Raw genomic sequence first — 15,671 nt, forward strand, 5'->3', positions numbered from 1 at the left:
CAAAAGCGCTTTCTGTCGTTCTGGGTAGAATAGTGTTTAAAAAGGGAGGGATATGTACAGGAATTTAGAGGTGAAATAAAACGATCGATGGATTCAGGTCGATAAATACGAAAAGAATTATGGGTTTTCTGGATAGGATTAAGCGCCTGGACAGGGCTAAGGGCTTCCTAATGGCCAACCTTGGCCAGTGGTTTCTTCACCTTAGCGGGCTTTGTGCGCGTGTGTTTTTCCCATAATCCTTCACTGCCATTCCCTATTTTATGATTTTTTCGAGCTTGATTCAAATTTTTATTTAGTTATATATTTTATTATAGGGAATTGCTATGGGCATTGTAACAGAACGACCAGGTTAATCTTTAAAATAAGTGTGCTTTTCCACAACTAGCATAGTGGCCACCAGAAATCAACTGAGTTATGCTTTTCCATAAATTCTCATAATGGATTTGGATAAGTTAGTAACTAGCAGTGATGCTAGGGCTTTGTCAGGCCTTAAGCCATATATTCTCTAATTTACATAAATAAATACACAATCATTTTATTTTTTAAAATTGCTCTGTTTCCTTGTGTTGCCAATTCCTAGTTGGCAACAGGAAATATGTCAAGCCTGATGCTTGCCTACCTATATACCTATATCTTAATTAAATGATAAAATCTATATGTATTTGCATATTGGTAAACTATCATTGTGAAGACGGAGGCATCGTGTTTGGATGTTGGTTAGATTTTACAATGGGTACCAACTTGGAAGAGCCTGTCTAGTTCAGAAGTTGGTTGGTTTTGTAGTCATTTACAAGATGCAAAATAGATCCAATTAACGAATTGACATGGCAAAGTTGGGGAGTTGAAGGCATGGGCTTTCTAGACAGTATTAATTGCCTCCTGCCAAAAAAGAGGGTGACACCGGTTTATTTATTTGTATATTTTATTATTAAATTTATTTATTAAACTTGATAAACTTGTTTATTATTAAATTTTACTAAACAGAATAATACACAATACTGTTATGTCCACAGTGTGGAACTACAGAATAAGTAATCTATAAAGGAACGGGGCTGTACCCGGAGAAAAGCCCAATTGATAGGCCAGATGATTTAAATATTATTACTAGGGGCCATTCCGCACTCTTTCAAAATTGCACAATGGTTGAAAATTGAAATCGCTACTGATTTGCTGTTATGCACAACGTCATTGACAATCTGCAACACTCCTGAAACCGATCCGCAAAAAGCGCTTCGTTGTAGTGCTTTCAGGGAAATCCCAAAAATTGGATTCACCCTCCGGAAAGCGCTGCACTCTTGCAACCAATCTGCAACACTAGCGGGAAAGGCGATTTGTTTTTCTGTATGGAATCTCTTCCTGTGAAGCACACGTTCTTGATATTCCTGTCTTAAAGTTACAGCTTCAGGAGTGAAGCGTGTAAATCTATAACTGCATACCGGACGTAGCTACATCTAGTGCAAACAAATAAGTTTCTCAACTGTTTAAGTTACTACAAAGTTACTACTACTTTCATTTCATTCCCTTTACAAAATGTACTCCACAGCTTTCAGGTTTGCCTTTTCTGTTACCTAAGAGAATAGGGCTGCCAGGTTCCTGCTGGTCACCAGCATGAGATATACGAGGGTTGCCAATTCCATGTTGAGAAACTCTTGGAAAGTTGGGGGTGAAGACCTCAGTGAAATACATTGCCATAGAGTTCACTTCCAAAGCATCTGTTTTCTACAGGAAACTGGAAAAAACATCTCGGGATACTCTGGAAATAAGCTATAATTCTGGGGAATCCCCAGGTCCCATCTGGAGACTGGCATCCTGAAGATATGGCAGATCATACAAGGCAAGGCTTTTGCTGCTGTAACAGTTCGCAATGACCTGTTCTTCCTAGGAGAGCAAGAGAAGGAGAATAGTTCTGCTTAACATTGTATAGCACTTTTAAATGTTTGGAATGTGTCACAAATGTTATCTTTTAAGTTATCATTGTAATGTTTTTACAGCGACCCAGTAAATAGGTCAACGTGATTATTTCCATGCGGCAGATGGAGAGACTGAAGGTTTAAAGGCCAAATTCAGATCCAAAATTCATAGTGCATATCTTTCAGCCATTACAGGACACCAGACTGGGGAGGCTCTGATTTCGTGTTGGCCTTCACTTATCCATCCACAGGAGCACACTGGTTTTCATATAATAGGGTACCCCCTCCAAAATTGGTCCCTTGTAGTAAGTAAGTAAGTAAGTAAATAAAATAAGTAAATAAATAAATATGCAAGTTTCTGACCTGCCTGGCTGACACTTTCATTTATCAAATGGTAGATGAACCCACAAGAGGTTCAGCCATACTGGACTTAATACTGACCAACAGGCAAGAGTTGGTGGATGAGGTGAAGGAGGTGGGGACCCTAGGGGGAAGTGACCATGTCCTCATAGAATTCCTTTTGAGATGGGGAGCCAAGGAAGCTTGTAGCCAGATGCAGATGTTGGATTTTCGTACGGCAAACTTTAATAAACTCAGTGACATGATGAGTGTCATACCATGGACAAGAATGCTGGAAGGGAAGGGAGCATGTGAAGGGTGGGCACTACTCAAACAAGAGCTATTGCATGCTCAATCAATGACTATCCCAGAAAGACTAAAACACTGCAGGAGCTCTAAGAAGCCTATTTGGATGAACAGAGAACTTCAAGAGGAACTAAGAAAGAAAAGGAAAATGTTCAGGAAATGGAGGGAAGGACAGAGCTCTAAAGAAGAGTACCTACAGGTTACTAGGCACTGTAGATCAATCATCAGAAAGGCCAAAGCTGAAGGTGAGCTAAGATTGGCCAGGGAAGCCCACTGTAACAAGAAAAGATCTTTCAGTTTTGTGAGGAGCAAACGTAAAGTAAAGGAGGCAATAGGCCCACTGTTGGGTGCGGATGGACAAACTCTAATGGAAGATGCAGAGAAAGCAGAAAGGCTTAGTGCCTATTTTACATCTGTTTTTTCCCCACAGGTCAAAGTGTTTAGGCACATCTAGAGATGGCCGTAGCCAAAGGACAGTGTCTGGGTGGCAGGTTAATATGGATAGAGAGGTTGTCGAGAGGCATTTAGCTGCACTGGATGAGTTCAAATCCCCTGGTCCGGATGAAATGCACCCGAGAGTACTCAAAGAACTTTCCAGAGAACTTGCACAGCCCTTGTCCATCATCTTCGGAACCTCTTTAAGGACTGGAGATGTCCCGGAGGACTGGAAGAGAGCAAACGTTATTCCGATCTTCAAAAAAGGGAGGAAGGATGACCCGGGAAACTACGGACCAGTGAGTCTGACCTCTGTTGTGGGGAAGATAATGGAGCAGATATTAAAGGGAGCGATCTGCAAACATCTGGCAGACAATTTGGTGATCCAAGGAAGTCAGCATGGATTTGTCTCCAACAGGTCCTGCCAGACCAACCTGGTTTCCTTTTTTGACCAAGTAACAGGTTTGCTGGATTGGGGAAATTCGGTTGATGTCATTTACTTGGATTTTAGTAAAGCTTTTGACAAGGTTCCCCATGATGTTCTGATGGATAAATTGAAGGTTAGAGAACCGCACTCAAAGAGTTGTTGTCAATGGTGTTTCATCAGACGGGAGGAGGTGAGTAGCGGGGTACCTCAGGGTTGGTGCTCGGTCCGGTACTTTTTAACATATCTTTTATCCGCTCCTGCGGAGCGGATTAAATAAAAGAGTAAGGGCTGTTGGAGAGGAGTTAGGGCGCCTCCCTGTTGGCCACTTGGCCCATCTCCCGAACGGCCCGCCGCTAAGTCTGCACTCTTCCCAAGCAGCCATCCTTGCTGGATGGCTGCCAGCCAGGAGCCTTGCCCCACGCTGCTGGGCTCGAGGGGAACTTCTTCCCCTCCGCCCAGCAACTATCCTTCCCGCTGACAACCGTGCCCTTCCCACCCCCAAACCCCCACTTACACGCTCCCGCTTCCCCGCCTGGGCACGGAATTCCCCGCTGCCGCCGCCACTCCTACAAGACGCCTCGCCGCTTCTACAAAACACCGCCGCTGCAGCCCATGACAATTCAACGAAGACAAGATGGCGGCCTGACGCCGCGGAGCCGCTCCTCGGCCACTGCCTGCCGACGCCTCCCGCGGCCGCCCCAAAATGGCGCCACTGCACGGCCCGCTGACACGGACCCGCTGCCGCTGAACCGCCGCCCTCACCCACTGCCTGCCGACGCCTCCCGCGGCCGCCCCAAAATGGCGCCACTGCACGGCCCGCCAACACGGACCCGCTGCCGCTGGACCGCTGCCCACGCCAACTCAAAGGGGACAAGATAGCGGCCATGACTCGGCCAATGCCGCTGAGCTGCTCCTAAGCCACCGCCCCGCCGACACCTCCCGCGGCCGCCCGAAAATGGCACCGCGGCACGGAGCACCACCGCGGAGACGCTGCCGCTGGATTGAGACGTCAAGCCTTCGGAGCCCGCCTTGACCTACCTGCCCTCCGGCTGCCCACCTACGCTCCTGCACACTGCTGCGTGCCCGGGACCCGGTGAGTCTCCAGGGTGGGGAGGGGGGGCCCAGACTGACAGCCACCACCCCTCCAAGCCAGGGCCCGTCCAACACCCTCCCGTGGCCATGTTATCCCCCATCTAGCGCCTGCTGTATTTCAACCACAGCGGGCTTAATTCCTAGTTTATTAATGATCTAGATGAGGGGGTGGAGGGACTACTCATCAAGGCCGCAAGCAGTTTGCAGATGACACCAAATTGGGAGGACTGGCAAATACTCCAGAAGATAGAGACAGAGTTCAATGAGATCTGAACACAATAGAAAAATGGGCAAATGAGAACAAGATGCAATTTAATAAAGATAAATATAAAGTTCTGTATCTGGATCAGAAAAATGAAAAGCATACCTACTGGATTGGGAATACGCTTCTAGGTAACACTTGGGGTACTTGTGGATTGTAAATTAAACATGAGCAGGCAGTGTGATGCAGCGGTAAAAAAAGGCAAATGCCATTTTGGGCTGTATCAACAGGGGCATCACATCAAAATCAGAAGATGTCATAGTCCCATTGTATACGGCACTGGTCAGACCACACCTGGAGTACTGTGTGCAGTTCTGGAGGCTTCACTTCCAGAAGGACGTAGATAAAATTGAAAGGGTACAGAAGAGAGTGATGAGGATGATCTGGGGCCAAGGGACCAAGCCCTATGAAGATAGGTTGAGGGACTTGGGAATGTTCAGCCTGGAGAAAAGGAGGTTGAAAGGGGACATGATAGCCCTCTTTAAGTATTTGAAAGGTTGTCATTTGGAGGAGAGCAGGAAGCTGTTCCCATTGGCTGCAGGGGAAAGGACACGCAGTAATGGTTAAACCCATTAAACCCACTTCAAGTAGGTATCAGAAAAAAAAAATTCACAGTCAGAGTAGTTCAGCAGTGGAATAGGCTGCCTAAGGAGGTGGTGAGCTCCCCCTCACTGGCAGTCTTCAAGCAAAGGTTGGATACACACTTTTCTTGGATGCTTTAGGATGCTTTGGGCTGATCCTGCATTGAGCAGGGGGTTGGACTAGATTGCCTGTATGGCCCTTTCCAACTCTATGATTCTATGATTTTCTTGATAATAAGAAAACAATATTGCAATGTTAAAAGGAACAAAGAGAATCTCTATTTAAAGTAGCAGAGAAAGAACACGTCTTTTAGGGCAATGGTCCCTAACCACCGGGCTTCGGCCCGGTGCCGTGCCGCAGCTCCCTCTCCCACCCCCCCCAGCAAGAAACCCGCCAGGCCGCGAGCAAATTGGCCACCAAAGCGGCCGATTAGCTTGCGGCCTGGCAAGCTTCTTTCTGCGGGGGGGGGGGGGAGAGGGAAGCGTGGCCGCCAGTGGTGCAAACGTGCATGCGCAGCAGGTCCATGCATGTGCGCATACACCCGGTGGGGCTGCAAACGCGCATTCGTGGCAGTTACACGCATGCACTGATATGAAGGTTGGTTGAGGTAGGTTTGGAAAGCAACTGAACTGATTTTTTTCTTCTTGCCTGATTTTTGCCCAGAGGGAGAAAAAACGTTTAAGATTCAGAATGCTTGTCTTGCTTATCTTAAACATCCAAAGAAAAAAATAATTTCTTTACAGATATATTTACCAAAATGAAAGAAAGTAATTGAAATAGAAGAACAAGCCAAGCTACTGCCTGAAGACCTGCAAGTGGAGGATCCAAGAGCAGTACAAACCAAGATAATAGCAAAAAAATAAAATAAAATCCAGAGATTGGAACAAGAACATGAAATAATCTCAACAAATAGGATTAGCAGAAATCAAACAATTGAAAAACCAGTTAGACATGTTAGAAATAGAAGAGGTACATAAATAAATTTCTAAAACAGGCATTTCAAACATGTTAGCAAACTTGATAAATATTTGGCATATAGTCTTAGGAAGGACAAGGCACAGAGTAATAGCCATATGCAGTAAAAGAAATACAAGAACAATTTATCAATGCCTTTTCAGGATTATGCAGGAAGTCAGAAAAAAAAAGAGAATATTTATAAGTCATCCCAACCACAAAGTTCACACAGGAAAATTATAATAAAACAATAACAATTCAACTAATTTCAAGCAATAAGTACGTGAAAAAGGATAAAGCTTCAGGCCTGAATGGGCTAACAGCAAGGTATTGTAAACATTTTGAAGAAATCCTAATTGTACAGCAAAAAGTTATGAATGAGATAAAAGAAACGCCGGGAGGCGCCATGTTTTGAAGCTGCTGGCGGCGGCAGGAAGGCGTTGCGGCCGTGGGTGGCTGTGCAGGCAGCTCCCAGGCGTGAGGCGCGGCAGCGAGGCACCATGTTTATGACCGCGGCTGCTGGTGGCGGGACGGCAACGGGTGCATCCGTTGGGCCCTCCTGGGCGTCGGGGCGGGTGGCGAGTGGCGCGGGCGACAGGGCCGGAGTTAATGGAGGCGGCAGCTCGCAGGACGCGGGCGAAGTCGGGGAGGAAGATCGGGAGGTGCTTCGTGCCTCCCACAGCATCAGGGCGGCAGGAGAAGGCAGCCGGTGACGTCGTTCCCGTGGCAATGCCCATGGTCCCCGAGGGTGGGAAAGGAGCAGGGACGCCGCGTCTTCGACGCGGCATCCCTGCTCCTTTCCAAAGTTGGAGGAGTGGCAGGGCCGGAGGACTTGCAGAGTCCCCGGCTGGCCAAGCAAGGCTGGGCCAAGCCGCCAATCGGGAGCTGTGCTTCGCATTGGCGGCTTGGCCCTGGATGGACACTCGGCGGGCCCAATCAGGAGCCGCTTTGCGGCTCCTGATTGGGCCCTCCGAGTTTTTATCCCGGACAGGGCCCGCTTTTTTTTTATCCCAGTTTGGGCCCTCCCAGTTTTTATCCCGGACAGGCCCAAAGTGGGAGCAAACAAAGTCCTCCTCGACAGCCCTTACTCTTTTATTTAATCCGCTCCACAGGAGTGGATTAAAGATGCTTCAAAATGCATCAGAAGAACTGAAATAGAGGGCGACCACTGGCTTTTACTGCCATCTGTGGATTTATGTTTTTTTGATAATGTTGTATGAATTGTAGGTTTTAATGCTTTTATGGAATTTTATGGCGTATGTTGTTTTATTGTTGCAAACCACCTTGAGACAACAGTTAAGAGAGGCAGGATATAAATCAAAATTATAAATATAAATAAATAAAATAAAATTTGAACTGTGGTCCTGAATTCTGGAACTGAATGCAAGGTATATATAGCTGGATGGCTCAGGCAGAGTCGCCTGAAACTCAACCCCTCCAAGACGGAGGTCCTGTGGCTGGGCAGAAGAGGGCAGGACCAGGAAGCGCGCCTCCCATGCCTGAACGGGGTGCAATTAACACCTGCACCAGTTGCCAGGAATTTGGGAGTGACATTTGATGCCTCCCTCTCTATGGAGGCTCAGGTCACCAATGTAGCTCGGACGGCATTTTTCCATCTTCGCCAAGCCCGGCTACTAGCGCCCTACCTGTCCTCGGAACACCTGGCCACAGTGATCCATGCAACGGTCACTTCCAGATTAGACTTCTGTAACTCGCTCTACGCGGGCCTTCCCTTGTCTTTGACTCGGAAGTTACAGCTGGTCCAAAATGCGGCTGCCAGGGTCCTCACTAGAACACCTTTGAGGACCCACATTCAGCCGGTGCTTCGTCATCTGCACTGGTTACCAGTTTGTTTCCGAATCAGATTCAAGGTATTGGTATTGACCTTTAAGGCTATACGCGGCCTGGGTCCCTTCTACCTGCGGGACCGCTTGGTTGCTTATGCCCCCCGCAGGGCACTCGGCTCTGCGGGTATGAATTTACTGGTTGTCCCGGGCCCACGGGATGCTCGCCTGGCCTCGACCCGGGCCAGGGCCTTTTCAGTCCTGGCCCCAACCTGGTGGAACGAGCTCCCAGAAGAGCTAAGGGCCCTGCAGGATCTACCAGCTTTCCGCAGGGCCTGTAAGACGGAGCTCTTCCGCCAGGCATATGGTTGAGGCCAGGGCAGCTCTCCCACTAATCCATCAGAGGATCCCCTCCAATATTGAGATCTCTAACACCGAGATCATGGTTAGATCTATTGTATTGGTGCCACCCTCTTCTGAACATTATTCTCTCCACCAGGCTGAACTAAGATCAGAATTGTGACCACCGCCGCTGTATGTTATGTGATATGTTATATGTAACTTTTAATCGGGGTTTTTATGGGGATTTTATTGTGTTTTAACTATTTATGTTGTAAACCGCCCTGAGACCTATTGGGAGAAGGGCGGTCTAAAAATTAAATAATAATAATAATAATATGTAAACCAGCAAGCAAAGATTTTAATAAATGGAAAAATAACAGAAACAATATAGGAAAAAGAACAAGTCAGGTATGTTCTTTGTCACAATAACCAACAACCCAATTAAATATTTGGGGATACATATGATTGGGCAATAATTACCAAAAGATTTGGAAAGTGATAGAAGTGAATTGTCGAAGGCTTTCACAGCCAGAGTCAAGTGATTGTGGTCGGTTTTCTTTGCTCTGTGGCCATAGTCTGGTAGTTTTACCCCTTGGGATTTTCAGAGGTAGGACTTTGTGTGCTCCCACTTTGGCACAGATAAATTCTCATCTTGCTGTGTCCTACCTCTACAGATGTCAGCCACAGTTACTGGTGAAACTTCAGACACTAAAACTACCAGACCATGGCCACACAGCCCAGAAAACCCACAACCATCAGTGATACAAGCAGACTTATCTAGATGGAAAAAATTAAAAATGTCCTGACTAGGAAGATACTCTACAATCAAAATAAATGTACTGCCAAAACCTTTTTTAAATGTTACCTATACATATAGAAGAATGAATACTGAAAAAGTGACAGGGATAGATAAATTTGGAATGTTAAGAAACTAATAGTAAAATATTGCAAAAGGAGGCAAAGGAGGATTAGCAGTTCCAGTTTTATCGAGCAACTGATCTGGTCTGGATTGCAGATTCGATTAAATACCAAGACAAAGATCAGTAAAACTCGAATCTGTAGATCTGGAAGAAAGTTCACAAAATTATTTATGGATTAAGAAATCAATCAATAAAATCATAGCACAAGAAAGAAGCCATATAACTCTGCTTATTTCCCCAGTGGAAGCCTATCATGATAAATACATGAGAAATAAAAATGACTTACCATTTGCCGGCGTATAAGACGACTGGGCGTATAAGACATTTCCACTCAAAATATAGAGTTTGTTACATCACATTACAGTACTATGGGCCACTATGGGCAGCTATGTCTATCCCAACTGAAGTGTACCCGGCGTATAAGACGACCCCCCCACTTGGAGGCGTGTTTTTCAGGGGGGAAAAGTAGTCTTATACGCCAGCAAATACTGTAACATATGGTAACTTGGGGAAAATCAAGTTTTTGCAAGATATATTAAAGGACATTATTGCTATATTATCAGTTTCAAAACTAAAGAAGATCATTAACACAGAAGATGGCGCTGTCAGAGATGCAACAAAGTTTGAACAGTTGACTACAAAATTAAACAATAATTTACTACAATTAATATACAAGATGCTACTCCAGCTGAGCCTTTCTCAACATTTACCTTTGAGAAATCCCTGAAACATTCTTCAGGCTTTGAGAAACTTCAGAAGTGGCGCAATCATGCAGAATATGGCTGGGAAGCAGAGCTGTGGACATGCCCACCTGTGGCAACTCCCTTTCCCAAACCTTCTGGGCCCATCAATGGCCATTGTAGGTGGGGGGGGGGGGGTTAGGTCATCATGGCCATATATATGGTCATATTGCCTGATAAATTTGTAATAATTTTTTTTAAATATAAAAAATAATTAACTCCTATCCATTCAGGAAATCCTTCCAGTGCCATCAAGAAACCCCAGGGTCTCATGAAAGCCATGTCCAGCTAGAAACAGAAGAACAAGTGAGAAAATGTCTGATGAAATGGATGCAGAATTTTAGAGAGATATCTATGGTTCAATGAGAATGCTGAGGGGGGGGGGTCAGGTTTACAGCCAACCAAGCATGAAGAGACAAGTAGTACAAAATGTTTTTAGATGGTTATTTATTATTTATTTACCATATAGCACGTGTAGTACAACCAATCCAAGGATTGTCTGGTAGCCAAACAAGAGATGTTCAGAGGTAGTTTGCCATGTCCTGCCTCCATGTCATGACCTCTAGTGTTCCTTGGAGGAATTCCTACCCAAACCCCTGGAAGTCTCCCAGTCAAATACTAGCCAAATTTCTTCCAAGCTTCCAAGGCTTGCTTGGGCTATCCAGATCAGGGCTTTTTAGATAGTATGCACCCCTAAAGGACATGGAGAAACCAGACAAAAGCTACAAAGGAAAGAAAGATAGATATATCTACCTGAGGGACCGCCTCCCCGCCTATGCCCCCAAAAGAGCTCTGCGCTCTACTACCACCAACCAGCTAAGGATCCCTGGCCCTAAAGAAGTCCGTCTGGTCTCGACCAGGGCCAGAGCATTCTCTGTTCTGGCCCCTACCTGGTGGAACGAGCTCCCAGAAGAGATCAGGGCCCTGACGGAGCTTAAACAGTTCCGCAGGGCCTGCAAAAAGGAGCTCCTCCACCAGGCATTTGGCTGAGACCAGACGTAATCAACAGCGACCAAGGGCCCCTGCTCCCCCCCCACCCCCCCTCAGAATTCAATAAATAAACCACCCCCCTCAGAATCCCATCAATAAGCCCTGGACCTGTTTGTAGTACTATATTGTTATACCGTTATATTGTGCTGTTATTTTGGTTACAATTATTAGTTATCAGTTATACATGTTACAGACTGTTTTATGTATTGTTCTCTGTTATGATGTAAACCGCCCTGAGCCTCCGGGGAGGGCGGTATATAAGTATGATAAATAAATAAATAAATAAATAAATAAATAAATAAATATGTCTATAATAAAGAGAGGAAATACATGGGAAAATGCAGAGCGTATTAAAATTTAAATTATCTATGGAAGCTAAGAAGATGTTATTAGGTATACTGCTTAATAAATTACTATAAATGATTAAACTGTTTATACTGTTTATATTGTTACAACGATCAATATTATTGTACTATAATAATAATGTTATAGATTGATTCATGTATTGTCCATATGCTCCATGTTTCATGTATTATTCATATGTTCCATGTAAGCCTCCCTGAACCTCTGGGGAAGGCGGTATATAAATATAAATAAATAAATAAATAAATAAATAAAAGCAATCTAGATATCCCATTAAAGCAGTAATAAATCTACCATTTGCAGTCCTTTTGACCCTCTCTCCAAAGCTATCCAACCCTTGGTCAAGGCTGCCAGATTTTTGGGTAGGGAAGTGCATGAACATATGATGTGGTGGCTAAAAATTATTTGTTCTTCAAATGTTCTTTGTCCATTTGAATGGTAATAAGCAAGCATCTTTCCATCCTTAAGGGTTGTGAGATATTTGAAGCCAAGGCTCGTTCGGAACAGAAGTATTTGCAAAATGGCCTCTGCTTGCAGAGTTGTTACCCCTTTTCTTCACCACTAGGTGGAGCTTTACACCTTGGATTGGGTAAAAAGAAGTGGTTGTCCACTTTTTTCAGGAGAGATTTGTTTGTTTGTTAGGTGTGAAGTCGTGTCCAACCCATCGTGACCCCATGGACAATGATCCTCCAGGCCTTCCTGTCCTCTACCATTCCCTGGAGTCCATTTAAGTTTGCACCTACTGCATCAGTGACTCAATCCAGCCACCTCATTCTCTGTCGTCCCCTTCTTCTTTTGCCCTCAATCACTCCCAGCATTAGGCTCTTCTCCAGGGAGTCCTTCCTTCTCATGAGGTGGCCAAAGTATTTGAGTTTCATCTTCAGGATCTGGCCTTCTAAGGAGCAGTCAGGGCTGATCTCTAGGACTGACCGGTTTGTTTGCCTTGCAGTCCAAGGGACTCGCAAGAGAGATTAGTCAACATTAAAAAGGGACATACAAAAACCAGAATTCCAACTGGTATTAATATCACAGTATATTCCCCATAAAAATTTGGGCCCTTCTCATCCCCATGGACAAGATCTATTTATTTATAGATCAATTTATATACTCGCTCTTAGACTCGCTGTCTTGGGGTGGCAAACAACGTTGAATTTACAAATGTAATGGCTCCATGGGAGCGGTATAAATAAAAAAGTAAGGGTTTGGGGCGTGGGCGCTGTCTGGGATGGGGGGGGGGCAATGATTGGCCCCTGGCCCAGAAGTGACAAGCGGAAGGCCCAATCTCTCTCTCTCCCTCACTCTCTCTCTCTCTCTCCCTTTCTCTATGCCTGCCTGCCTGCCTTCCCTCCCTCCCTCCCTCCTGGGAGGGAGGGGCCCGGGGGGAGGCCTCCCACAACCACCCACTGTCCGCTAGCGTCCGCTGTATTTTTTCAACAGTGGGCTTAATTTCTAGTTGACAATAAAATAATAAAATTACATCAATAATAAAATCTGCAAAACTTTAAATACAGTAAAAATTATGAGCACTTAATTACTTGCAATGATGTAAGTTTTCTAACATAGATGTCAAATAGGAGGTAAGAGTTAGAGAGGGCGGATGCAGGGGGAGGCCCGGTTATTTGTTGTAATATGGAATTCTGTCTTCAGCCATAAACCTTACACCTACACAAAGTCCCCATCATCAGAATTCTTTACATTGTGTAACCTCCCTGCTTGCTTCAAAGTGGTTTATGCTCCATTCTTCATTTATTACTTGCTAGTAATAGGTGGGACTCAGTGCCGTATAAGTGTAGAAGGCTTAAGAGTTGGATTATACTAATTATACTAAACTGCCCTGAGCCTCCGGGGAGGGCAGTATACAAATAGAGACAGAGATAGATAGAGACAGAGTTCAACGAGATCTGAACACAATGGAAAAATGGGCAAATGAGAACAAGATGCAATTTAATAAAGATAAGTGTAAAGTTCTGCATCTGGGTCAGAAAAATGAAAAGCATGCCTACTGGATGGGGGATACGCTTCTAGGTAGCACTGTGTGTGAACGAGACCTTGGGGTACTTGTGGATTGTAAACTAAACATGAGCAGGCAGTGTGATGCAGCGGTAAAAAAGGCAAATGCCATTTTGGGCTGTATCAACAGAGGCATCACATCAAAATCACAAGATGTCATAGTCCCATTGTATACGGTGGTGGTCAGACCACACCTGGAGTACTGTGTGCAGTTCTGGAGGCCTCACTTCAAGAAGGACATCGATAAAATTGAAAGGGTACAGAGGAGAGCGACGAAGATGATCTGGGGCCAAGGGACCAAGCCCTATGAAGATAGGTTGAGGGACTTGGGAATGTTCAGCCTGGAGAAAAGGAGGTTGAGAGGGGACATGATAGCCCTCTTTAAGTATTTGAAAGGTTGTCACTTGGAGGAGGGCAGGATGCTGTTTCTGCTGGCTGCAGAGGAGAGGACACGCAGTAATGGGTTTAAACTTCAAGTACAACGATATAGGCTAGATATCAGGAAAAAGTTTTTCACAGTCAGAGTAGTTCAGCAGTGGAATAGGCTGCCTAAGGAGGTGGTGAGCGCCCCCTCACTGGAAGTCTTCAAGCAAAGGTTGGATACACACTATTCTTGGATGCTTTAGGATGCTTAGGGCTAATCCTGCGTTGAGCAGTGGGTTGGACTAGATGGCCTGTATGGCCCCTTCCAACTCTATGATTCTATGATTCTATGATTCTATGAAATAAAATAAAATAATAAAATAATTCTTGGAGAACAGTTCCATCAACGGGCTGCAGCTAAGATGGCTAAATGGAACCTCAGTCTTCAGAAGCAGTATACCCTTTGGTGTATTTTGCCTCTCAAATAGAATAAGAGAACTCGTGCTCTGGCCCCAAGTGTCAGACTATGTAGTTCATATAGGGTTGCCAGTTCTGGATTTGGAAACCCTTGGAAATTTGAGGGTGGATCATGGGAGTAGGGTTTAGGGAGGGGCCATGGTAGTGTTTAACGCCATGTAATAGTCCACCTTCCAAAGAAGCCAATTATTCCACTTCTGGAGAAAATGTTAAAATACAAAGCAGTTTATATAATCTGGAGACCTGTAGCTCTCGGAGGTTGGTAGCCCTAGGTTCATGGAGAGAAGAGGAACAGAGAAAGTCCCTCTCCCAAGTGCGCCTGAGTATGCAGAATGCTCCAGCTTCTCAGTTAAGGGGCCTCCACTGGACTTGCTCTCCTCTTCAATATCAAGTTAATTTTATGCACTTTTTAAATAGATGCATCACATCTAAGCATATGAAAAATAAGTTCTGTGACTGGCTGTGTATTTTTTTTTTAAGATCATGAAGTAAGTCCCGTAATGACACTGCTGGCCAGGAGGTCCAGGACTTGCAAAATAAGAGACTGTATTCAGTGCAGAATCAACCTGGAATTTGCAGCCACAAGAGATGGTGATGGCAGCAGGCACAGATGGTTTGAAAAAGAGATTATACAAATTATTGGGAAAGAAGGCTACCCAGTTATTAGCCATGATGTTGGAATGGAACCTGTGTTCAAAAGCAATGCATCCCTGAATATTGCACTAGGAAGAAGAAGAGTTGGGTCTTAGATGCCACTTTTCTCTACCCAAAGTAGTCTCAAAGCGTCTTACAATCCCCTTCCCTTTCCTCTCCCCACAACACACACCCTGTGAGGGAGGGGAGGCTGAGAGAGCCCTGAGATTTCTGCTCGGTCAGAACAGCTTTCTCAGTGCCGTGGCGAGCCCAAAGTCACCCAGCTGGCTGCATGTGGGGGAGTGAGGAATTTAACCCAGCTCACCAGATTAGAAGTCTGCACTCCTAACCACTACACCAAGCTGGCAACAGGCTGGAGACAGGCAACAGGAAGAAACATTTTTGTCCTTGCCAAAATACTACAGTTATCATAAATTCAAGACTATCAATTATGAAACTCCCCTCTGAATGACAATTGGTGGGAGGCCTTCATGCCTGGGTTTGGGGCTTTCCAGAAGTTTCTGGCTTGTATAGATAAGGGGTTCTCATGCTTATTTCCACCTCAGCCTTCTCCAAGCTAAACTTTAATGTAACCTCAAGGCAGATGATCTTGTACATTAAAGTTCTGTAGGTCTGGATGACACTTATGTGACTAAGACGGAGTTTGACATCTTTCTGTATGCTTCATAGACAGGAATGTGTTACGGCCCACTTGCAAATGGCTGGGGACATAGCCTTGTAT

This window comes from Paroedura picta, chromosome 4, assembly GCF_049243985.1.
Source record: "Paroedura picta isolate Pp20150507F chromosome 4, Ppicta_v3.0, whole genome shotgun sequence".
In the NCBI taxonomy this organism is placed as follows: Eukaryota; Metazoa; Chordata; class Lepidosauria; order Squamata; family Gekkonidae; genus Paroedura; species Paroedura picta.